The following is a 26,768-nucleotide window of genomic DNA, read 5'->3' on the forward strand; positions in this document are numbered from 1 at the left end:
GAGCCCAATCCTTTCCCCATCCTCACACAGAACGTATCAGTGGGAAAAGTTCAGCTGTGATGCTGACACAAACAGCAGAGCAAGGCCTGTATTAGAGTCAGGTTAGGAAAGATAACCCTATCAGCCTGATCCCCATGGGCAAAAAATGTCGGGCCTTGCTGGCAAATAAAGCTACAGTGTCTTGACTCCTTGGCACATTAGCTCTGATTACAATGACCTTCATTATATCAGCTACCCTTATTACAACATGACGAACGTGCCTTTCCCTAGGGCGAAGCATAGTGGGGGAAAGAATAAGGGAAAGCCACGATTTTCAATCGTAAGGCTTCTTATGCGCTACAAAGGAAACACTTCAGGAAAAATATTTCCTGAAATGTATCAAAGAATAATTGAACAGATATATAATTGAAGATCTCGTTTTATTAAATGTCACTCAAATCTGAAGTACTTTCTATGGTAGGACACTCTAATTTCTCAAGGGTTCCTCACTTGTTGGCTACTTATTGACAACAAAGAAAACCAGGGATTTTTTTTTATAATAACTTGAGATTCATAGGTTTGGGAGGCATTAACTTTAGCTGTAATGGAGAAGTTATGCAATGCAACGTCTTCTAGCCATAGGCAAGTTATTCATGCAGCGTAGGAATTTCACAACGGCCATTGTCATCATAGCCCTTCGCTCTGGCCGCGAAGCACCGAAAATCATTCTATGCCCACTGTCAAAATTCTGTGACCCTGCCACTGTCAAAATATCGCTGTCAGGAGTCAGTATTTGTTTTGTACGTTTGTAATACGTAGCTGAGAACAACCGCAAGAACGGACTACATGCAGGTAAGCAAGCCAGCTAGTTTTCGATAGATATCTGAGTTGTTTAGTGCTTACCTGAATCAAACCTCTCCGTTTTGGAAGGTGCGTTCATCAGCAACTGGGAAGTGGGAAGGTTTCGACCTCCGAGTGGGAGAATACACCTGAACGCTTTTTGAGAGCTCCGAGAAGTAACGTTAGGTTTGACATTACACGACATGGCAGCTTTTGGGGTGAAATAAAAAAATAAAAATTACTTGCTCTGCGCACAATTAAGTCGTTAAATTTGTTTATTTAGGTCTTACACATTAGCACAGGTGATTGTGATGTTAAAGCATACATCACAGTTTACTTTTGTGTTCGGAGGTAATGTTAGCCTTCTGGCTAGCGAGCCTTAACGTTACTTAACTGTCAGTACTGTTGCCTCTTTGTCGTCCTCATGTGAATGTATGGAATGAAACAAATTAAACAATCGACCAAAAAAATTATGGAGAAGTAGATGTAACTTCATGATAGTAAAAGTAAAACATGATAATTGAACTTTTTATGTGGAAAGACCAGTTATAATAAATTATTATTCAAATATGATACAAAAAAAGTTAATAATGTGTTTTTTTCTAATCAACAATTCAAGTTGTTTATTTGTATGCTCCAAATCCTTATATTTCACTCAGTGGCCTTTTTGCCCTGGCTTGTGGCCTTGGTGCCCTAAATTTCTTTATGACACCTAAGGCCAAATGGCCTTGCCCCTAAAATTACGAAATTCCAAGCCTTGTTACAAAGCATCACTGGATTTGAATATAAAATGTCTAACTAAACAGGTGAAAACATTTTCAATGCGGTAAAGCATGCAAAATAAAATATCAGCAGCAATTTAACTTTAGAGTACCTTTTTCCTTCTGAGGGCTAACTGGATACATTTCCATGGATAGCTCTAGCCATTGACATGCCACTAAAAATGTCTCACGTAAAAAAGGGGGAAATGTGGTCAAACCATAATTCCCATAGTCCAAAAATAACCCCAAAATATATATGATGATAAAATGATGGATTATGGCCAGACAGAGGCCATGTTCATTCTACAAAGTCACATGACTAAAGAATAACAAAAAAGGCACGTTTTTAAATGTTATGTATTTTTTTTCCTTTTAACCTAATGTTTTCTTCCCTTCCAATTTTGTGTAAAACAATTCACAATTATGGTTTCTGCCCCTAATTTGTGGGAGAGTTAAAATTTGAAATGTGTCTTCAATGGGGGTCGTCACACTACTACACAACCAGGATGTTTATGCCAACACCCAAAAAAACACAGTTAAGCTGGCAGGTGCACGACCTACCATAAGGAAATAACAATGCAGGCCTATACACTAGCCACCACAGTGCAGTTGTACTGGGATGCAGTCGCGAAGACCCCTGTGCCACTTGTGAGACCTTACTCAGCCTGGTATAGCTAAATATTTCTTATTTACTATGCATCATGTATGAAAAAAAACATTGCACAGCAGAGACTGATAAGGGGCAAACTGAAAAGGATGCAAGACGTTAGGTAAATGGTAACGTAAAATTTGTTTTCATTCTTTAATCCTCGTAGTCTAAAATGCTCTAAGCCTTCACGTTAATCTGGTATTCTACAAGGCTCAGAGTTGGGATCATTATTTTTCATACACTGCAGATAGATGTTTAAAAGTACCTTAATAAAATCAATTATTACATGAATGCAAAAAAAGATAAAGTAAAATAATTATAGTTCTGATTTATGTTGTCAGGTAAGATAATAGTAATTTAAAAAGGACTACTAATGGATGTTAGTTATTTTGCATTTTTACAACAAATCCTCTTTTAAGCATGTTAAATAGAATAATGTCACTGCATAACTGCAGTTGCATTCTGGGGTGTACAGTTCTCTGGCAGCGTCTCTACGAGAAATACTGGACCTGAGTCCTCACAAGAGCCCAGGGACACCCCACCACTGCTTAATATACAGCACGCTTATTAACCTCAATTTCCTGCCCATTCCCCCCTCCACAGCCTCAACAAGCTCTTGGCATACGTTGCCCCTCTGGTGGAGGCTCTCATTATGGCGAGACCACCCGGTGTGTAGAGAGGAGTCTCTCCCACAGTCTAGTTCATCCTGACTAGAAGCCCCCCACCGGGCTTCTCACCCTCCCTATCTCCTTGGCAGGTGACTCGAACGACAGACGTTACACTCAGAGACTTGCCTCTCCCCATTCACTTAGTACAGCTAACAGACCACAAAACAGGATGAGTTGAACAGTAGGGGATTCAGTGCACCATCCCTGCACCCAGCAGGGGGCCACTGTGTTTGTTTTGTGTTGAGGTGAAGAGGGGCGGGGCCAATCAGATTGTTTTGGATTAAAAGTGAATCAGCAAAATGCACTAAATACGTGTTGAAAAAAGGATAAACTCACAAAGGCGACGCCATAATATCCTTTATGGATTCTCATTCAAGAAGTGACTAAAAAGTCAAATGATTAAAGTAGAATAGTACATACAGAAACTATATAGCCCAGAGTGCCATTCACATAATCAGAGTTTAGGCCATGTTGATCCCTGATGATTGTATGTTAAAAAAGCAAATAAAATTGTAACTTAATTACAGATTTATAATGAGGGACTGCACCACTGCCAAAAGCAAGTCCCATACCACGGCAAACAGGCACTTGCTGAATGCTCCCTGCTCATGGGTTTTCATAGCTTAATTAATCTAGGCCTTGGGGTATCGTGACTCGAGTGTGCTGCTTGTGTGCATGTTTCAGACAATTAAGTTGTTTCTAGAAGCAGAGGTGCAACTTTAACACCAAGCACAGACACAGATATTGTGCTGTACAAGAGCTTTTGTGTGTCCTAAAAAAAGGAGGCAATAAAACATATTGGATCCACATCACTCATAAAAGAATGAAAATGAATGTGAACTGTCAATTCATTGCTATATTGCATGTCCCCACTCACTTAAGTGTCTTACTCAATTGTTGGTCTCCATAGCTTGCAGTTTCACAAGGCAGTCCCATGTTGGCATTCTTTGCACCCCAATGGTGGACTGGCTTTCCCCTTGAAGCTACCACAGCAGAATCGTTGCCTATTATTTTAAAATGATGAAGCCGTAACTTTCAGTCTCTAAACTAACAATGTTTATAATGAATTTGGATTGTCTTCCTTCTAGCACAGACTGCTGATAGGATGAACTACTTTAGAGTTGCAATGCACTGAAGTTGCTCCAAATAATACGGTCTGCTAAAATGACTAAAATTAGAAATCTAAAATGTTAATGTTATGCCGATGTAGCCAGGTAAATTCAGTTTTAATACTCCAATTGTTAGTGACACTAAATACAATCCTTATACCGAAACAGAAGCAAGTCAAAGAAGAATTCTGAATTAGACCGTATAATGAATTGTACTATACGTTTTCATCAAGCTCCAATTACACTACACAGTGCCTTGCAAAAGTATTCATCCCCCTTGGCGTTTTTCCTATTTTGCTGCATTACATTACAATCTGTCATTTAAATTATTTTTTATTTAGATGTCAGGTAACAGACATACACAAAATAGTCCAAACTGGTGAAGTGAAATGACAAAAATAACTTGTTACAAACAATTCAAAAAACAGAAAAGTGGTGCATGAATATGTATTCACCCACTTTGTCTTGAAGCCTCAGAATAAGATCCAGTGCAGCCAATTACCTTCAGAAGTCACATAATAAGTTAAATAAAGTCCACCTGTGTGCAATCTTAGTGTCACATTATTTGTCACATGATCTCAGTATATAAAAACCTGTTCCGAAAGACCCCAGAGTCTGCAACACCACGAAGCAAGGGGCACCACCAACCAAGCGGCACCATAAAAAAAATAGAAAGGATATGACACCACAACAAATCTACCAAGAGGTGGCTGCCCACCAAAACTCACAGGCCAGGCAAGGAGGGCATTTATCAGGCAACAATGAGACCAAAGGTAACCCCAAAAGAGCTGCAAAGCTCCACAACAAATTGGAGTACCTGTCCATTGGACCACTTTATGCCATACATTCCACAGAGCTGGACTTCACAGAAGAGTGGGCAGAAAATCGCTTTAAGAAAAAAAATCTGCAAATATGTGTTTGCCAAAAGGCATGTGGGAGACTCCCCAAACATATCAAAGAAGGTATTCTGGTCAGACGAAACTAAAAGGAAGTGTCACCAACAAAGCATGCCCCCACACCATCACTCTTCCTCCTCCATGCTTCACGGTGAGAACCACACATGCAGAGATCATCCATTCACCCAGACACTGCGGTTGGAACCAAAAATCTAAAAAATTCACTTATCAGACCAAATGACAGCTTTCCACCAGACTAATGTCCATTTCTTGTTTCTGGGTCCAAGCAAGTCTCTTTTTGGTGTCCTTCAGTAATGGTTTCTGTGCCACATTTTGACCATGAAGGCCTAATTCATCTGAACAGTTGATGTTGAGATGTGCCTGTTATTTAAACTCTGTGAAGCATTTATTTAGACAGGAATCTGAGCTGCAGTTAATTGATGATTTCTGAGGGTGGTAAATCTAATGAACCTATCCTTTGCAACTGATGACATGGCTCACGAAATGTCGTTGTTTCCTTTCATTTCTAACATGCATTGGCAAGCATTTAGATTTTAATGACAAATATACAGTCAGGTCCGGACATATTTGGACACTGACACAAGTTTTGTTGTTTTGGTTGTTTACCAGAATATATTCAGTTTGCACTTGAATAATTAACATGGGCTTAAAGTGCAGTCTCCCTGTTTTAATTTGAGGGCATTCACATCCAAATTGGAGGAAGGGTTTAGGAGTTAGAGGAATGCAGTCCTCTCTTTTTCAAGGGACCAAAAGTACCATACCATACCATCTTCTTCCGCTTATCCGGGGCCGGGTCGCGGGGGCAGCACTCTAAGCAGGGATGCCCAGACTTCCCTCTCCCCAGACACTTCCTCTAGCTCTTCCGGGGGGACACCGAGGCGTTCCCAGGCCAGCCGGGAGACATAGTCCCTCCAGCGTGTCCTAGATCTTCCCCGGGGTCTCCTTCCCAGGAAGGTGTTCCGGAGGCATCCGAAACAGATGCCCAACCCACCTCAGCTGACCCCTCTCGATGTGGAGGAGCAGCGGCTCTACTCTGAGCTCCTCCCGGGTGACCGAGCTTCTCACCCTATCTCTAAGGGATCGCCCAGCCACCCTGCGGAGAAAGCTCTGACCAAAAGTAATTGGACAATTTACTTGAAAGATGTTTCATGGAAAGGTGTGGCATATTCCTTCATTATTTCTTCATCAATAAAGCAGGTAAAATGACTGGAGTTGATTTCAGGTGTGGCATTCACATTTGGAAGCTGTTGCTGTGAACCCACAACATGCGGTCAAAGGAGCTCTCAATGCAAGGTAAACAGGCCATCTTTAGGCTGAAAAAATTAATCACAGAAATTGCAGGAACAATAGGAGTGGCCAAATCAACAGTTTGGTACATTCTGAGAAAAAAAGCATGCACTTGTGAGCTCTGCAACACAAAAAGGCCTTGACGTCCACAGAAGACAACAGTGGTGGATGATCGTAGGATCCTTTCCATGGTAAAGAAAACCCACTTTACAACATCCAGCCAAGTAAAGAACACTCTCCAGGGGGTAGGCATATCAAGTCTACCACAAAAAGAATAATTCACCAGAGCAAATACAGAGGGGTCACCACAAGGTGCAAACCATTCATAAGCCTCAAGAATTGATAGGTTGACTTTGCTAGAAAACATCTTTAAAAGCCATGTATGAGTTATGTATTAATGTAATTCCTAGCATACTAGGGTAAGATGCACCTAGGGTGGCATCTAAGCTAGCTAAACCCACTTTTAATAATTGTACTCAACAGAAGTGGAATGAGCTGTACAGCTCAAGTTAAAGAACCATATGTTGCTTTAAGAATTTTAACAACTACTTTAGGTTTCTGTTTTCAATAAACATATTTGTTTTTAAACCACTGCCCTAGTCCTTCCTCTCTCCATATCCATGTTCTTATGTTAGTTTTCCAATTTTTTTCTTTCTTTGAAAATGCATTTTCAGGGCACACTAAATAAAGTACAGCTTACTCAATGAAGAGGCTATCAGCAAAGTCAGTGCACAGAGGAAGAAAAAAATATTTGGAAGGATTAATTCATGAAAGGCAATTATGGAGTTGTTTTGGATGCTCTTTAAAAAAAGTGGGGTTTCTGAAGTTATTGCACAAGGAGCAAGGACTGTGTTGTCCTAGCTTTAATGGGAAGCTGGTTCAACCATTTGGTTGCCAGGATGAAGCCTGATATGCACTAATAATAGCTCACTGTCAATTTAAACAATTTGATCAAGATGATATGGTAGCCAATAATGGATCTTATTTCCACAACAATTCAAGACACTCTTCAGTAAAATATCTAATGTTCAAAACTCTAAGATTTCAATGTTTAAATTGATTCATTACTTTTTGTGATTACTTTTTAAATGTGCTTCCAAAATCCATGTATTAAAAGACTAAAGCACTGTAAGCAATTTGGTGAGAAATGACACTGATTACAAAAATCTTGATAGTTCCACCTAGACTAATGTTTGGGTGAAATTCTGCTTAAACTCAGTAGTTCCAGAAGGCCCATGGAGTACATTTACACAATATGCAATTATTCTCCTCTCTCCCAGCCTAGAATTAGCATTGTCCAAATTCTTGAATTGAAACTGTGTGTCGCAAGCTACAAGGGCTGCATTTGCAAGTTTTTCAAACAAATTAATTTTTTTAAAACAAATTATATATAATTTTCAAACAAAATTCAGTAATCTGTTGCGCAAGCATATTTTTTTTTGACTGGGTCTAGTTGTCTTCCTAGGTTCCGACCCTGCTAGGGATTACCTGAAACATTTCTGAGCCTGCAGGATGAAAAATATGAATGAAAGGGGGTGATTTGGCCTTTCAACATGTTGATGTAACATTGAGTGTATGCACAGCCTCTGTCGTATTTTCGCTATACTGTTGGTTCTCCGCTGAAATCAACTCCTAGGAAACCACCGTCCTCATACATCCACTATAAAAGAGGTAGTCTTTCTTATTCTTGAGGCTATTACCTTGCTAGCTAAGATGCAGTTTGCATTTTGCTAATTAAGTAGCTGAAAAGTTCTCAGTTGTAAACCTGGGAATGTTTTTGTATGTATTCCCCACCAGTTCCTGCACTTAACAATGACAAAAATGTAAAGTACCTCCCTCAAGGCCACCTTTGAATAGAAGGTGTGCCAGGCTCATATGCTCAGTGGTCTGAAGACGGGGTTACTCATTACCAGGCTAATATTTTCCCTACAGTGAACAATTGAGGTGGGAAAATCATGCTATGGGGATGCTTCTCAACAGCAGGAACTGGGAGACTGGCCAGTGTTCAGGGTAGGAAGAACAGAGTAAAATACAGAGATCCAGAGGACCGGAGCAAACAGAATCTCAGACTGGGGCAAATAAAAATTGTTTGCAGGAGAACAACCAGAAGCAAACAGGCAAGACGATGCTGGAGAGGCTTCAAGACAAGTCTCTGATTGGCCTTGGGTGTCCCACCCAAAGCACGACTAGAACCCCATAAAAACATCCGTGGGTAGACCTGAAGATGGCAGATCACGGATGGTCCAAATCCAATCTGACAGAGCTGGAGAAGATCTCCAAGGAAGAATGGGAGAAATTGTGCAAAGCTGGTAGAGGCATACCCAAGAACACTCAAAGCTTTGATCACTGCCAAAGGTGCTTCTACAAAATAAATTAAGTCTACAGCACAACCGAATGTGGAGAAATTGAAGGGGTCTGAATATATAGGATCTTTAGTTATTTTCTGTTAATTTGGCAAGTACATGTTTTACATACTGCATGCCACTGACTTCTCCAATGGTGAGGAACCATCTAACATAGAGGCAATTCCATCATATAATATGAACAACCATTACAATCTAAACCCTACAATTTCTGATAAACCAACACCTTTCCATAAAGCAAGGACAAAACCCAAAGAATATCATATAACCCGCAGTTTTGAAAAAACTGCTAACAATGCTTTTAATGAGTTAAGATAAGAAAATGAACCAACTCCTAATTACTGATAATTACTAGATGAAATGTACTTGATAAATAAACAGAAAGTGTAATAAATACAATAACTATTACCAGTGCTAATTACATTTTTCCATTATGTCCCTAATGAGACTGACTTAGCATCACACATAACACAATTAGACTTCCACTATGCCATTTAAGATGATGATAGTTAGGATAAAGTGTCAGGGACAAGTCATAAACTGGCATAATATAAATCATTTAAGGGTATCATCATATAGTAATCATCCAAGTGACAACGTAAGATTTCATTATGACAACTAAAAGCTAAGTTATGGTGCAATTGATCGTACTATTATGATTGTCAACAAGTGTTATTGAGTCTCTAAATGAATAAACTCTGGTAATACTATAATATTAGTGTAATAATATAGAAATAATATACATAACTATAATTCAAAATCTCTCTGTCCGATTGTGTCAGTGTGTGTGTGTGTGTGTGTGTGTGTGTGTGTGTGTGTGTGTGTGTGTCTGTGTGTACAGGCGCCAAGTAGAGGGTAGGGTGGATTAAAGATATATCTTCCACATGGCTACTTCTTAATCCTACCATCTGAGGTAAATATAGGACCAGGTGAGGCAACACTCTTGTCTCAGACAACTCTTAAACACGGGGTTATCTGCACAGAAAAGGTCCCCAGGAAAAGTAATTGGTAAGGAGAATGGAACGTTGTTGTTGGAATAAAGTCGAAATGTGTCACTGGCCAAAACACCCGACAGGACAAACTATTTATGAGTTAACAATTGATATATTATACAATTTATAGTGGTTTAGCCCTGTGTTGACTAACATCCTGTCCAGGTGGTTCACTTGTATCTTACAGCAATTCAATTTGTACTGATTCATCAGATTTATTTTGAAACGGGTGGATTGTGTTCATGGTCATTAGGAAATTGGGTTCATGATTTCTAAAAAGGCATTAGATGAGTCACTGTGAAAGAATTCAGTCATGTTTTCTTCCTGTGTCTGTCTTCAGATCCAGTTGATAGAAAAAGTCAAAGAAAAAGAAAAAAAGCATAGATGAACAATCCTTGCATGTTTGACAACTGTGTGGATATAACAAATTCAGGTCCTTATGTAAAAACAGGTTTTGATGTGCCATGACTTGAAATGCTTTCCATTTAATTGTTCAAGCATGACTTCATATTCAGCAAAAATGTACACACCCATGATACAGGTACATTGAGATAAAAACATAAAACAATAATTGTTTGGAGGAACACGGTTTTATTTAAAGATAGGGTCCATTTTGTTTATTTATTACTGGGATAATTTAGCTTTTAATGTTATTATTACAGAACATTGCCAGAATATATCTGCAGTTTTAGTGGAATGAATGTGTTTCACAATGTTTGAAAACATTCCATCCTTGCCACTCAGCAACAATGCCTGACTGCATTTTCTAGGTTGCAATTAACACATTCTTTCAATTTTGGTTTGCATGAGAAAAAAGCAGTTAAGGATGATTGTACCATCTAAATCACAGTGAAATATATTCTTATTAATAAAAATATTACAATTGTATCTATTAGAAGTTGGTTGAGAAAACAGAGTAAAAAGAAAGAATTCCAGAAGAGTAGTAGGTTCACATAAGTAGAAAGTAAAGGTAGACCTAACAATCTTTTATCATTGGCTTTGGTTTCAAAGACAGGTTTAAAAACTTTGGAACGCACGCATGCATGTACAAAACCAAATTTGATTGATTGATTATGCTGTAATCCCAAAGTGTTAAGCAGAAAAAGTAATGCTCATGCATACAGTTGTATGATACGTTAACATTATGGTTATGTTTTTGCGCAGGATACATTTAAAAGTAAAAAGTATATACAAAATGTAATTATAGCAGAATTAACAAATATTGTGACACTAGTGGGGGGTAACATTTATATTTACCCCAACCCTGAAATGCAACAGGCTGAAAACAATATTAAAGCAATTGCATTGGAAATCATTCTGTTGACATTAAAGGGGAAACTGTCTGATAGAAACAAATGAAACATTGAAGTTTCTATACCTCTTAATGCACCAATCATAATCTTGTTTTAGGATTATCAGTAACAGTAACACGTATATAATACAGTTATTACTCTGTATTTTTTTGTAAAACCAAACAACCAAAACCCAGCTTTAGAGTAATTAGAAACTATATTTCCCTGCTATTGAGAGGAACTAGCTATAGCCCACTTTAGTGGTAACCATTACTCTCCCTTTATATTAAATGATGAAAGTGACCTCCCTGCCTCTTTTTCTATAAAAAGTAAACAGCAACCCGGCATCTTAGGAATTGTGTAAATAATGTAACTAACTTGTAAATTGCAATTAATTTCACTACAAACATATCAGCAGTACTATTACGTTCAAAATCAACAGATCCCAGTGTTATTGGCCCTTAATAACTTGCGATCAGATTCAGTATCAAGATATGAGAATTTTTATTTCCCTAACATCAGAAACCAGCCAACAGAGGCAGTCATGAGCATATATTGTAAAGGCGTTGTGGTTGGGGATGGTGGGCATGCATTTTCACAAACGACTTTCGGTCTGGTGATTGCAAGTTGGATTCCAGCGTTTTTATAACCTTAACTTTCATCCTAACCCTAACCTCAGTAATGTGATGCCTAACCGTAACCTAATCTTAATCCTAACCCTAACGCCAGTACTGTCATGCCTATCCTTAACCCTCAGTTAACCTTAACAGTTAACTGTAAATGTTATTTTTAACAAGGAGTTTTTCATTTTCAATGAATTACATTAAGGACCAACATAGAAGTGAAACGTTAAGGAGCAACGTAATAGTAAGTCATTAAGGACCAAAAGCACTGGGGACATGTTGATAGGGAATGTAATTTCACCGATTTATGTTCATACTGAATGTAATCGCAGTTTACAGGTTAGTTGAGCATGAATGTAATTCCTGAGAGGTACGGCTGAAAAGCTGAGAGTTGGGCCTGAAATGTAATCATCTGCAATCTACAAAGATTGGATTAAAACAAGTTTATACTTTAAGAGTTCTGAAAGGGTATGACAGTTGAGTTAATCATGAGGCATTTATAAGTTTTATTCAATCAATGACTGTACACTGCTCAGGTATAAGACCAAAAAGTATGTAGCCATTAAGGAGTTAAAGATTTTATAGATTTAGTTTTACAAGTAGGTAGTTAGCTTGTGTAGGCAGAGGTCAACTCAACATTTCTAAAAGGTAAGATCAGGAGCTAAACTTCTAAAGGACACATAACTGCCTTCCCAGAAAATGATATACACCTTGAACAGTGTCAATCAACCCCATTAACATGACACAGATTAAGTGGACAACTCCCCTGTATTGTGTATCTTTCAAGTGGTTTCAGTTCCCTGGGCAGTAATGTTAACTTTAGTCTGTGTAAATATAGTAAGTATTTACATACACTTTATATCCTGTGCGGTACAGCACAATCTACATCAATGAATTACACTACTGCCTCAAACAATGAATTTGACCTTTAAAGTTAAAAAAGATTATCTAAAGCTAGAACTTTGATGGGGAAAAAGCAAGGTTAAAGAAGCTTAAATATTACCAGTCTGTTTTAAAAGCCTTGTCAGAACTTGTGAATAAAGGACTTCTCTGAAAAAGTGCATACCTTTGACTCGACTGATAACAAAGGATGACAAGAAACCATAAGACGCGAACGCATTCAATGACTACACGCTGCGCTTCAAATAAAAGTATTTTTTGATAAAATACCTTTTCATCCATTGAGTCAAGCTAACCTGTAGACTAAAGTAATCAATGTACACCTTAATCCCTAAATGTGATCTGATACGTTTTTTTAAGATAACTACTGTTAAATAAATAGGCCACAAATGACCAAATGTCTCTTTCGCTTTTGTTAATTCATTTATTTAGAACACTGGGTTTCCCACTCATACATTAGGTCAAATCTGATACCATTGCTGATTGAATCAAACAAAGTAAGATCTGTTTAAGTGCTCTGAGAAGTCCTTTGTAGTCGCACCTATTTATATTAACCTTTTTACAGCTTTAGTCATTAATTTACAGAAAAAAACTGTCAGAGAGGTGCAGTAAGTCAAAGGAGGTCAAACTTGTTTTCAGACAGTGACTGGGCTGTGCTGTTATCTTATATACTGTTTCAAAGGTTTTTCTGAAAATGGGCAGGGACTCTGCTTTTCTAGCTTCAAGGCGAGCTGGTTTTACCATTGGGTTGACACGACTGAAAAGCTTTGACTTGGTTTTGCAAGTTTTAATGTCTTTAAAAAGTGATATGTACAGAATTAGCAAATTCCTACTTTCCTACTTTAATTACCAATTACCAATTTTCTGGTCATCCCTCCCCTTGTTTGAATGCAATAATGTACCAAATATGGGACCACTCTTTGACAAAGAAGCACAAACTGTAGGTAAATCCAATATTAACTTAAGCATAACCCATTTTATATTGAAGCAGTTTAAAAGTAACCCTAAGACTTCTCTTACGCCAATCTACAGTATTCAGAATGTACTGTCCAGACACTCAGAGATACATGTTTTACCCTGGACATTACTGTTTAGGTCAAATCATAGATCCAAGCAATGCATTTATGAAAATGTGTCATTGTAATCCATCTCTCTACTCACTTAAGAAGAAATCCAACGCAATAAATCAATAAAAAAATCTGCAGTAACCACAAAGCAGGAAAAAAATTTGTTTACTACATTTTTAAAATGTAGCCCCGATTAATAATGCAAGGAGGTAATAAAGCAGACTTATAATAAATTCTGTCTTGTGATGATGTGTGAATGGGCCTCCTTACCTGAAAATCCTAGGCTATGACATTGTTTGCTGTTTGTAAAGTTAATTCAATAATACTTGTCAAGTTCTATCAAAATCGGAATGATATCATGTTAATTGGGTGAAACAAAAAGTAATTCCACCATCGACAAAAAAATAATGTAAAAAGTGCTCCCAAATGATGGGGAATATGTTGTTTTGCCCCAAAGGGTCACCTTCTGTTAATGCACTTTCTGATAGGGCCTTATAAGATCATGTAGCTTAAGTGCATTATCAGGACACCTTATTGAAGTTCCCTAATTTCCAAGTGCAAGTGATCCTGGTTTCCTGGTGGTATTACAGAGCTCTTTTAGACTAAGTGCAGTAGCATGCCAAGTTGCTCCCTGTTGCCACCTCTGTACTGACCCCTTCATTCTCAGATTAGACCGTACGACCCCTCGTCGACCGGCTGGCACGGCCACAGTAAATCTTGGAAGCTTGCTTATGCTAGGGACCTTGGGTAATTAATAAAATCCCCATTACATGCCTTGTGCCCGTTGTTTGCTATTTCAACACCCCATTTGTGCCACGATTACAGTCATTATCAGTCAACGCCATTAATTATCTACCCGATGCCAGAATTGCATACTAATAAATTGGGCTCTAAAATGTTTTACCTTTCAAAGAGTTGTGTTGGAGGCAGGCCAGCAAGTGCCACTCCAGATTAGGAGTCATCTGGTGACTCGGAAAGGGCCCTTTGAATAGGACTGCTCCATCTTTGGAGATAGTTCACATTTCGCCTTTGATGTTTTTCTCTTCCCCTCCAAAATGAATCTTTATTAAGCTTGAATTCTAAATAAAATGAAATTAGCAGACTGCAAAATATTGCTTTCTATCCTCTCGCCCCTTTTCCCTTGTGCCGCCATGCAAATTATAATGCTCATTTATGTAAATGAGGTGTCATCTTTAATTAGTTTTGCTAGAAGGCATTAAAATACATGTATTCTTTCCCCAAAAATGATTTGTTTTGTTGCTCTCTGGTTTAAGTTCAAAATGACTGATTATGCCAACGAAAAAGCTTCATTAATTTGATCGTTTTTTTATTTTTGAGGAATATTATTTTCTCCACCCACTTCCCAGAGAGGGTATATTCTCTGTGTATTGGAGATGCCGCTTTAGACTGCATGAAGCCTTTTCAACAGCCCCCAGCTTGCAAGAAAATCACTAAAGGCTGGAGAAAGAAAAATACCTTCCTGGGCATACCTACTCCTAGAACTATACATCCATTCTCACGAATGAAGCATAAACCTACATCAAACTCACAAACAAACTGTACTACTACAGTAGGTGTACTTGCTCACATAGACATTTGTATAATAATGCTGGTGTCAGAGAGGACATTTGCTTAAATATCGGTACATTTCAATATCTCTCACAATTCTAACGAGTGCCTATCATAAGCTGCACTGTACTTCTTTTTTAATGTTTGTTTAAATTTATTATTTGTATTTAGCTCCTGCATTGTAGATACACTGCTCTACAGAAGGCAACAGACATGTTATCCATCAAATGCTAATACTAATTTGCAATTCAGTGCCTAGCTCATGATGAACCTATAATGACCTCATGAACTCTATAACAGAATTCTGACTTATTTAGAATTTATAATAATATATATTTTTTTTAAAACAATTTTAAAATGTATAGTATATTTCAAGTCAACACTTTTTATGCATTTCCTGTTGATTTACAGCATTGCATCAGGTGACTATCGAACATAAAACTGCTTTATGTCATTACAGTGAGGAGCCGGGTAAAATTCAGTTACCGATAGATGCAATAGTGACTCACTGTCACACCTTAAAAGACACCTTGGGTTGAAAAAAAGTTTGTTGGATTATTGTTTATTATGATATCAATATTTAGCATCACTTCAAATCCTTAGATGGCCTGAAATGGCACACTCTGCAAGATGCCCCCACCTCTGTACCCCGCCAACATGATTAATGGAAAGGAAGCAAAAACCATTATAGAGTTTTTATTATTATTGTTCTTTCAAGGCTAATGCAACAATAGATTTTTGCATGATTGATGCTTTACACTAAACATTAGGGAATTGCATTAATTTAGCATAGAACAGCTAAATGGAATGGGATTACGTACTGTTGCTCACCCTCCCCTCCACCACTGTATTATAAATACTCTACATTAGTACTCATTTCGAGAGTATTGATCAGATCACTGAGTAAATACTTGACTTCAGCCCAGTATTTCTCCTGTTGTTTTCGACTATACTCTGAAACCGTCTTCTCTGGCAAGAAATACTAATTACAGCCTTTCACATATCATGACGACTCTGAACGACTCATGCTAAATAACAAAATGTTGTAAAAATTTTGTAAAAAGCTAGGTAAATGGAAAGATTTGTCTGAAAATAAGTTACTTTCATAGTCTCTCATCCACTCCCTATTTTCTGTAACAATTTACAACTCAGGTCTCATGTGTCAGAGAATGTGGCAGCAATATGCTCAAACTTCAATCAGCTGGGAGGAAATTCCACTTGCAATGAGGAGGAACTGGTTTTAATCGCTGTCCTCCATCCTCCAGTTCCTTCCCTGGGCTTCAGCTGTCAGTGAGTAGGGAGCAATGACATTGACTCCACTTTCATGACATTTCTGGGAGATAGCAACCCCAAATGAACCCTACAGATTACTTCTAAGAGTGGTAGTAATTTTGATGACCTGGATAATATTTCCATTCCTTTTCTATACACTGTAAGATTCTCTAGTCTCCAGAGTTGTTAAAACTGAAAAATGTATCATCTCGCCCTTCTTCAGAAAACCTACAACCTTTTATTGAGATTTGGCCTGCTATAGAAATTTCAGACCAATCCGATCCAAAATGGTTGATTGATTGCTCTGTGCTCCTATTCATAATAACTGCTTATCAGATAATCTGTGTTGAGGGTGTAGGTGTTCATTACAGGCTGGCACTACAAGGGGCAGGGAGACAAGCCTGTCATGGTCAAGTCATATTCATGTTCAGAGTGGATTAGTGCACACAGTAGCAAAACGTTTTGCAATGAAAAGTTTCTCACTGGACCATTTCATCAGGTTGGCTTCCATTTGGTAGCCCTAGTTCAGTACCAAAAGGGACAAAATACAAAGATCTTGAAAGTTGACTCATGATTTGGGTATTTCTCCTCAACATTTAAGTTGAACAGATTGCATGTATCCATGCTCATGTCCAGGCCATAAACAAGTAAAGAAGGCCAGCTGATCTTGCATCAAAGGGCTATTTTGTGCCTTTCCAGTGTGCATGAAGTGGCAGTAAGGATAACATTTCCAAGAGAAAAAGAAAGCATTTGAGCCACAGACTCTTCAATTGGGCTCTGCAGCTCAGCAGCTCAGCAACCCCAGGATTTCCACTATACGCAGCTGCCGCTGTTAAATCTCAGCCAACATTGGCATATAGTGGCATATAGATATTCAAAAGTCGTTCAATGTCATTTCAGCAAGCCTCCATTCAAGGGCATTGTTTTGTTGAAAATGAATTCATCTAATAGATTGCACCCAATATTAGTGATTTTAATTCATAGGATTTACAGAATAGTATGCAAATATACTACCCAACAACCAATTTGAGCCAAATAGATTGTTACTATTGAGTAAGACATGAGAAATCTAATAAAATGGGTATATACTGTCCACAACCACACCCACATAAACCACTGATTTCTGATGAGCAGTATTGAGCTACATCGTTAATAAGTATAATAAGTATTGCTTCTACATATTTGTTTCATGTATTCTGTGTCAATTTGGTGATGGTCTCCCATCCTCTTCAAATAGATGAGTCAATGAAGTTGCTTATATTACACCATAAATTGTGTGAGAACCAGATTTAGCCAACTAAATGCTGTTGTTCCTGCTACTACTACCACATCCCTTCAGAAAGTAGCTGATTCAGTGTTTATTAAAGGGATCACCACATTTTCTTTGCAAGATTTTGGGTAGAAAACTCTAAAAACTTAATTTCCAGTGGGAAATTAATTGTGGACATTAGCTCAAGTTAATCCAGTTTTCTAGGAAAGCAATTGAGTTTGTCCAACTCATGCAGCTAGCTACTGACCAAAAAAATGGGCTAGCTAGTGACAAAAAAATTATAAAATCTGGTTGTCGTATATTTGCATGTTTTAAATTAGATTAACCTACTCCGTGACCAATAACTAATGGACATTACTGGGGCCCGTGTAGAAATTGCAAATTGCAAGCCCATAGGCTGCTTTCTTCTCATTTTGCCACAGGTCAGAAAAAGTATGACTGAAATTCATCACTTAAAACGTATACCTAACAATAAAATTTCAGAACAATAAGCTTAAAAATCCTATTTGCTGTGATGTTTGAGGTAAAATTTTGAATCCACATTTCATAGTCCAATTTATGAAAAGATTGAAAAGCATAAACAATCTCTAAACAATTGACCTCAGAAAACCTCTAGCAATCTGAAAAAAATAAATACATGTAATGTAAGGAGACAAAATATCTTTGAAAAAAGCGTGACGGACTGGGTCAAGGCTGCTTTAGAACAATGTCATTATTCTAATAACGTATAGTCTGTCTAATAACAGACTAACAGCTAGTACATTCCAAAGGAGCACATTAGAGTCAAAACCCATGCGTATGAGATTTTGTGAATGTGTGAAATAGGTTGGATAAAGGAAAACACGTGAACACACACACAGAGGGAAAGAGAGAGAGGAAGAAAGGGAAAGAAAGAGGGAGTGAGAAGAGAGAATGAGAGATATGATCTAAGCTGTAAAGTTGAAAGGTGATACCTTTTTGCATTATTATAGTAAACAAACATTGCATGAAATCCAAATGCTATTTGCAGAAGAGCAAAAACAAACAAAAATGAATTGAATTGTAATATAAATACGAGAAGATTCACAATGACACAAAGCATCAGGGACTGTTAGACAGTGTCAAACTTAAGTTAAAATGAATGTATTCTTTTCAATTATTTTAGTAAGTCATTTTAGAGCTTACTGCACAGTGCTTGGGCATGCGCCACATGCTACCACTGAAACCGTAGAAATGTAACTGTAGCTCAGTGACTGAAACACCCATCTCACACAAGGCTATACTCAAACCGTTCAGCCTCACTAAACTCCATATCTTTTATGCCTCATGATGTCAGAATCAATCCAAAGATGTAGGATATAGGAAACTCACAAACCTCTATCTTTCTAGAAGAAAATAAAGCTCACAGTAGGTTTGATGAGAGCCGCAAAAATTCTAAAGAAAACAAAACGCCTGTCAGGACGAGTGTGCAGAGAAACAAGGGGGGATTCTGGTATGGCCCAAGCAAAGTCATAAAAATATTTTTCTTTTTATTTAATGTCGTCCATAATTCATTGCCAGGAAAAGCTAATCAATAGCACCTTAATGAAAACTTGAGCCATATTTTATTTTGCTGCAGAGAAGTCCCAGATCAGCATTAGTTGCCTTGTTGTGTGCTGCATTTCGCCCTTGGGCTGTCTGACAGATGTGTATCCCACTTGCAGATACCTTAAATATTTTCTCTCTTCAACCACAATTGGTTTATCAACACGCCAACGAGTAGGAGGGAGATTTCTGAAGATGAAAGCAATGGAGGGCTCAGAAACACAGTATGATAAAAGTTAATCTACATTGCATTAATTCAGGATGCTCTACCCTCATGCCACACATCTATGCCGTTCAACTTGGCGTGAAACATCAGCTGAATTGCATAACTCGCACCTGTCTGAAATGAGGAACACAGATTACTCTAAGAAACAGCCTATTAATTCTGCCATTCAAAAAACTTTTATTCTGCATTTATACTATATACAGTTAGTTCCAGAAATATTTGGACACTGACACAATATTCATACTTTTGGCCCTGTACAATGGATTTGAAATGAAACAACCAAGATGCAATTGAAGTGCAGACTTTCAGCTGTAACTCAAGGGGTTGAACAAAGATATTGTATGAAATATATGGGAATTGCAATAATTTTCATACACAGTCCCCTTATTTCAGGGGCTCAAATGTAATTGGACAAATTAACACAATCAGAAATACAATTTTCATTTTTAATACTTTGCAGGCAATTACTGCTTGAAGTCTGGAACATTTGGACATCACCAAATGCTGGGTTTCCTAATTTGTGATGCATTGCTAGGCCTTTACTGCAGCTGTCTTCCGTTGTTGTTTGTGGGCCTTTCTGCCTAAGTATTGTCTTCAGCAAGTGAAATGCATGCTTGATCGCGTTGAGATCAGGTGATTGACTCAGCCATTGCAGAATATTCCACTTCTTTGCCTTAAAAAACCCCTGGGTTGCTATTGCAGTATGTTTAGGTCATTGTCCATCTGTAAAGTGAAGCAATGTCCAATCAACTTCGCTGAATTTGGCAGAATCTGAGCAGACAATATATTCCTATACCCTTCAGAATTCATACCGGCTGCTTTTGTCTTCTGTCACATCATCAATAAACACTAGTGACTCAGTGCCTCTGGAAGCCATGCATGGCCATGCCATCACACTGTCTCCACTGTGTTTTACAGATGATGTGGTTTGTTTCGGATCATGAGCCGTTCCAAGCCTTCTCCATACTTTTTCTTCCCATCATTCTGGTACAGGTTGATCTTAGTTTAATCTGTCCAAAGAATGCTGTTCCAGAACTGGGCTGTTTTTTTTAGATGTTTTTTGGAAATGTCTAATCAGGCTTTCTATTCTTGAGGCTTATGAATGGTTTGCACCTTGTGGGGAACCCTCTGTATTTGCTCTCGTGAAATCTTCTCTTTATGGTATACTTCGATAATGATATGCCAACCTCCTGGAGAGTGTTCTTCACTTGTGCTGGATGTTATGAAGGGGTTTTTCTTTACCATGGAAAGGATCCTACAATCATCCACCACTGTTGTCTTCCATGGACATCCAGGCCTTTTTGAGTTGCAGAGCTCACCAGTGCGTTCTTTTTATCTCAGAACCAAACTGTTGATTAGACCACTCCATGTTACTGCTAACTCTTGGATGGATTACATTTTTTGCAGCCTAAAGATTGCCTGTTTCACTTGCATTGAGAGCTTCTTTGACCCCATGTTGTGGGTTCACAGCAACAGCTTCCAAATGGTTAATGCCACACCTGGAATGAACTCCAGACCTTTAACCTGCTTAACTGATGAAGAATAGCCCACACCTGTCCTTAAAATAGCTTTCAAGTCAATTGTCCAATTACATTTGGTCCCTTGAAAAAGATGGGATATATTAAAGAGCTGTAATTCCTAAATCCTTCCTCCAATTTGGATGTGAATACCCTAAAATTAAAGCTCAGAGACTGCACTTTAAGCCCATGTTCATTATTTAACTGTATCTTGAATACATTTTGGTAAACAGCCAAAATAACAAAACTTGTGTCAGTGTGCAATTATTTCCAGACCTAACTGTATACTTAAATTCTAACATGATAAGCAAGGTTTTCTTACAAGAGGTGAAACATACATAGTATCATACACATAGTTGTGGCTCACAGTATTTGATTTATTTAATAGTGCATTCATCTTATTTGTCTTATTTGTCACATATAATCGAATCAAGATGGCAGTGGAGCAACGCAGTGTGAAGAAAGTGGCAACTGAGAGCCACTTGCCGAAGACATTGGGAAGATGTAATTATAATTGTTTCCAGTGATCCTTGTCAACATACGCCATGGTTCCAGTCAACCATCTATGAAGTCCGACTACAATTACAAGGGAAAAGGTCATTTTCCATGCTCTATAAGCTTTCCAACTCCCTGCTCTCCATCTATTGAGCACAACTCTCCCACGGAGTCACTAAAAACCTACTTTGCCCAATCTGCAGCTGTAGTCGCACCGTGAATAGGAAATGATGATATATACCTATTCCCTCTCCTGTGTCAGGAAGCACTTTTGAAACCATCAGAAAACTTTGAGTTGTTTTCCCAAGGTGTAATTCCCTCATTCGGAGCCACCGCGACAACAGTTATTTATCAAAAAAGAAACTAATATCTCAAAGGTCAAGTCATAAAAAGACAATATCCACCCTCTCTCCAATGCCTTGCATTAGTTAATGTTAATAAAGCGAAGCAGGTGAGAATGGAACTGAATTGAAGCAATGCACTACACTATGGCCTTTGATAAGCCACAATAGATGCTATGAATACATGTCTGAGAAAAAAATGATTAATTGGTCGTTTTTATTGTTCTAGTATCAATGGTTTCAAAAAACTTTGAGTTTTGAGATACATAAATGATGTATTAAGCAATTCCAAATGTACATAAAAGGAGTTATTACTGGTCTTCATGTCTGGCACTTTGCCATAACCTTTTGGAACACTTATTGAAACATCAATGCAGGCCTTATTAAGGGTTTATAAGGGCTTCACAAAACATTTTAAGGCTTTGGCGCAAGTGGGACCGAATGTTGTATTGTAATTCATTTAAAATATAATTAATCTTTATTGAAATATTTATTTTACTACAAACTACATGCAGAATGATTGTTACATATACATACAAAGAGCTGTCAAGTGTCTAATAATTTGCATATCATTTGTACTGTAGGTGAGCGCATGGAGAGCTGCCAAGTGTTTGACTACCATCGCAGTCCATGCAAAAAGACAGGTGACGACTCAACCCAAACATGGCTTCAAAAGCAGTTGAAGGTCAACATGGATTGGACAACATAGACAATATCGATACAGCTCAAATTAAAAAATATATTTTAACAAGAATGAGTAATGTTTTAAAGTTGAGGTATATGTTGATGTTTAAAACATTATTAATAAAAATATTAAGACAAAAGAAACCTAGAGTAAGGCTAGATGCAAATATATTTAGGAGCACAACTGCTCAATTGTTTAAATAAAAATGTTCTCTAGTGTTAACTAACCACATAATCTCAAATGCATTGATCAGATAGGTACTGGGAGTCCGCAGCATCTGATGCGTGTGAGAATTGTTTAGAATATTCTACTACAGAACACATTAAAAAGGCATTTACTACAGAATTATTTTGCCAGCTACATTAGATGACATTGAAACAGTTGGGAAGTTGTCAATGAAGCACACACAACAACAGCAGATGTTTCAATTGTGCAGGTTAGTACGAAATACCATCTCAACTGTAGTTTTTGAGGTTGAAATCAGCACTCGCGCGAGAGCAAAGACAAGTATTTTTAGTTGCATAAGCAAAATTGTTGCACTGTAGGGCCCTGTAACTGTTTGTTATGGAACAGAAATGCAAACAGGCTGCCTTGTGTCAATGAAAACAGTGCTGCCATCCCCCTCATGGCAGCACTGATGCTGATGTTGATGCTTATCCCAAAGGACATTTCTTTCTTGCACTTCCTTGCCACATGGTACCCTGCATTAAGCAGGAATGAAAATGTTAACAGTTACAAATAAAATTCGCAAGGTACCCCCACAAATCAGGGCAGTTTAGGAGCACATTTACACATACATGCATCGGTGAAGAAAGTACAGGCAATATATTGTGGCATTTCCAAGATTAGGACCCTTTTCTTGCAGGGTGCTTCTGGAAGCTCCTCCCACCTTTTTAATAGACAGATAGCATGGATTGTCTCACTCTGCACCTGGTTGCAATCTCCGGTTTGACCCAATTATGTTGAAAATCTATTCCATAATTTGGAGGAAAGGGTATCTTGCTTGTAGTGGGTTGCTCATAATTCCATCAATAGATCCCAACCACCAACAGAAATAGAACCAACACATTGTTTGAAAATGGCCTGGCACTGCAAACAATGTAAGTGAAAGCCAATTGACGCCTTGTGTTTCATTCGGCACACTTCAGGGCAAACAAGATGCAAGCACCATATGGTGGTGTTAGGAAAATAAATAATTAACCAAAAAAAATGTACGCACAGATGAGAGACTGCAGAAATACCAACACCGCGCCCTGGTATTTAACCCATCTAATAGTAACCGGAGGGGATAGACAATATCTTGCCCTAACCGGATTGAGGTATACTTTGGCATTTCAAAGAAAAGGACTGGCAACTGTCTATGGACCGAAAGACAGTGTTCCACCCACTGATATAATCTCCAGCGCCTTTCAGCACTTCCTGGACACAAGACAGCCTAATCTAATGAACCAGGAGGCAAATCTGAACAGGCTTTTAGCCCACTGCCCTGCTGCCGTGATTCACTGAACTGCAGTCTAAAATCCACTTTTTTCATTGCATCTTCCCTGGGGTATAATGTGTGGCTTGAGTCATTACTGTTCAAGTCTTTCAAGTAAAAAAAAAATACATGCTCTCACATAAGCTGGTGGCAAGGTCATAGCAAGTCAGGCAAGGGGCACTCATATTCTGCCAACCCCAGGGAAAACGTACAGAGGGCTAACAGAGAGAGGAAAGGGAGATGCACGGTGTTGCTGACAAGGCAGCTGTCACGTCATGCTAACCAGAAAGAGTGATGGGAGACAGTGCTGGCAAACACGGGCGGCCTGAAGAAATAGGGGCTCCACACCCAAACTGTAAGGGATTTGAGGATGTTTTGCATGGAGAATGAAAAACGTGGTCACAGGGAGCATGAATTTAACAAGGAAACCTACATTTAACAACAAAAAACGTATCATATCAGAAATATCAGTACTTTCAGTACAAACACAAAGTATTTGCAATACACCAAAGAAACTTCTTGGGATAACTACAGATTAGAGATGGGGATGGAAACATTTGAGTATACAAAGTTAAATGTTTTGCACCACCCTACCATATAAAGCACCATGCGATTAAGGGCTGTGCACTAAACAATCAAGACGCCATACACGCTGTCTGCCATCTGCCCTGCACAGTGAAAACCGGGATTCATCCGTGAAGAGGACACCTCTCCAAAGTGTCAGACGCCATCGAATGTGAGCATTTCCCCACTCAAGTCGGTTACGATGACAAACTGCTGTCAGGTCGAGACCCCGATGAGGACATCAAGCATGCAGATGAGCTTCCCTGAGACGGTTTCTGACAGTTTGTGCAGAAATTCTTTGGTTATGAAAACCGATTGTTGCAGCAGCAGTCTGGGTGGCTGGTCTCACACTATCTTGGAGTTGAAGATGCTGGATGTGGAGGTCCTGGGCTGGTGTGGTTACACGTGGTCTGCGGTTGTGAGGCCGGTTGGATGTACTGTAAAATTCTCTGAAACGCCTTTGGAGACAGCTTATGGTAGAGAAATTAACCTTCAATTCACGGGAGACAGCTCTGGTGGACATTCCTACAGTCAGCATGCCAAATGCACGCTCCCTCAAAACTTGCGACATCTCTGGGATTGTGCTGTGTGATGGACCTGCACATTTTAGAGTGGCCTTTTATTGTGGCCAGCCTAATGCACACCTGTGAAATAATCATGCTGTCTAATCAGAATCTTGATATGCCACACCTGTGAGGTGGATGGATTATCTCTGCAAAGGAGAAGTGCTCACTAACACAGATTTGAACAGATTTGTGAACAATATTTGAGAGAAGTAGGCCTTTTGTGTACAGAAAGAGAAGGTCTTAGATCTTTGAGTTCAGCTCATGATAAATGAAAAAAAGTAGATAAAATGGATAGGATTTTTAGGATACTTAAAGCCAAAAAAAACATCCAACAGTAAAGGAGAAAGGGATGCTTTAAACTTTAAAACTGCTGCTGTGATGTGATTTACTACCCTGAAGACATTGAGGGACGACTAATTCAGGAATGCCTGCCGCCAGCGTTTCACAACATTTGAAAGCATAAGCTTTTACCACCACGGCAGGCTATTTACTGTGCACATCAGGACAAAGGAAGCAAACAGGATAAGCAACGAAAAAAAGCTCTAAGTTCCTCCGCATCCATGGTAAATCACCACCATTTTTATAGCCTCTAATAAGTTGATGCAAGGCCATTTTTCTTTCTGCCCATCGTTCAAACATTTAAGGCATATTTACAAGGAACTTGTTAAAATATTTAATAATATTTAGTGGCAATTTCGGAGCGGCCTGTCACCAAAGGATTTATATCCTTTAAGTGTTTAAAAAGGCGATGACATGAATAACAAACTGTCAAAATTGTCTCATTTGCATAGACAGGCAATAACTCCTTATACCTTGCATTAAAAAAATAGGTTTTTAACAAAACAAGTCATAAAAGAAGCGTTCAGAGTGAGTGATGGTGGCGACTCCTCCACAAAGTCGCGCATCAGAGACAGCCTTCCCCCGGTACAGATGCTGCAGAGATCATGTCAGCCAATAAAGAGACATATATTCTGCTGCTTTGACTTATTTATCCTGTATGGATGAGCTCAAGATGGAACATCTCCTATCAGCGATCTTAATTAATTGTAATAAATGGCATAATTCCAAACAAGGATTCGAAAAGTGAGCCAAACAGTAATATTCCCCACAAATCTTCACCCGCATCAAATATTTCCTATTAAACTTTCTGACTATCCGAACATGAGGCTTTTGTTAATGAGGCTAGGCCAAAACCACCCCTGTATCTCAGGAAGGGACTGTGAGTGGGCAAAAACACAACCAGCCATTTATTTTATTTTCTTCTGTTTTTGTAACGTTAACTCTTACCTTAAAATGTATTCTAACCTCAGTACTGTTGTACCTAACTTTAACCATAAACCTAAATACAAATTATAAAGCTACGTTTTTGATAGCCAAAATGCAATCACAATGTAAATGTACCCTAACGTAATGCGTATTATTGTTCCAAAACATCTCGTTACCAACCTAATAGCAAAACATTAAGTTGCAACGTCACAGCAAAGGGGATATGTTGATACTGAACCTAATTCATGTTTTACAGATTAGTTGTATGCAAACGTAAATCCTATGATATATGGTTGCCAAGCCAAGAAAAATTCCCCACCCAGCCAATTGCCTCTAATACGGCTGACTCAGATAATCTGAACTTGCATCCATTCTAAGTTAAACCAACTTGCCCTAGGTTTGTCTCAATAACAGCTATGGCCATGTTTGAAGGGCCACCCCCTGTTCGCTGGTGTTTAACGTTGAGTCTTTTTGACCTGGCCCTGCCCTGGCTAACCCAGTCAGAAAAAG

At 38.5% G+C, this 26,768-nt stretch overlaps 1 long non-coding RNA gene across 3 annotated transcripts in view; it reads right to left on the bottom strand.

Moving 5' to 3' along the window:
• Positions 1–26,768, bottom strand: part of LOC105022968 — a 73,507-nt gene that overhangs the window by 15,752 nt on the left and 30,987 nt on the right. The window lies entirely within an intron of this gene.

The sequence above is a fragment of the Esox lucius genome, chromosome 12 (assembly GCF_011004845.1).
Source record: "Esox lucius isolate fEsoLuc1 chromosome 12, fEsoLuc1.pri, whole genome shotgun sequence".
NCBI lineage: Eukaryota > Metazoa > Chordata > Actinopteri > Esociformes > Esocidae > Esox > Esox lucius.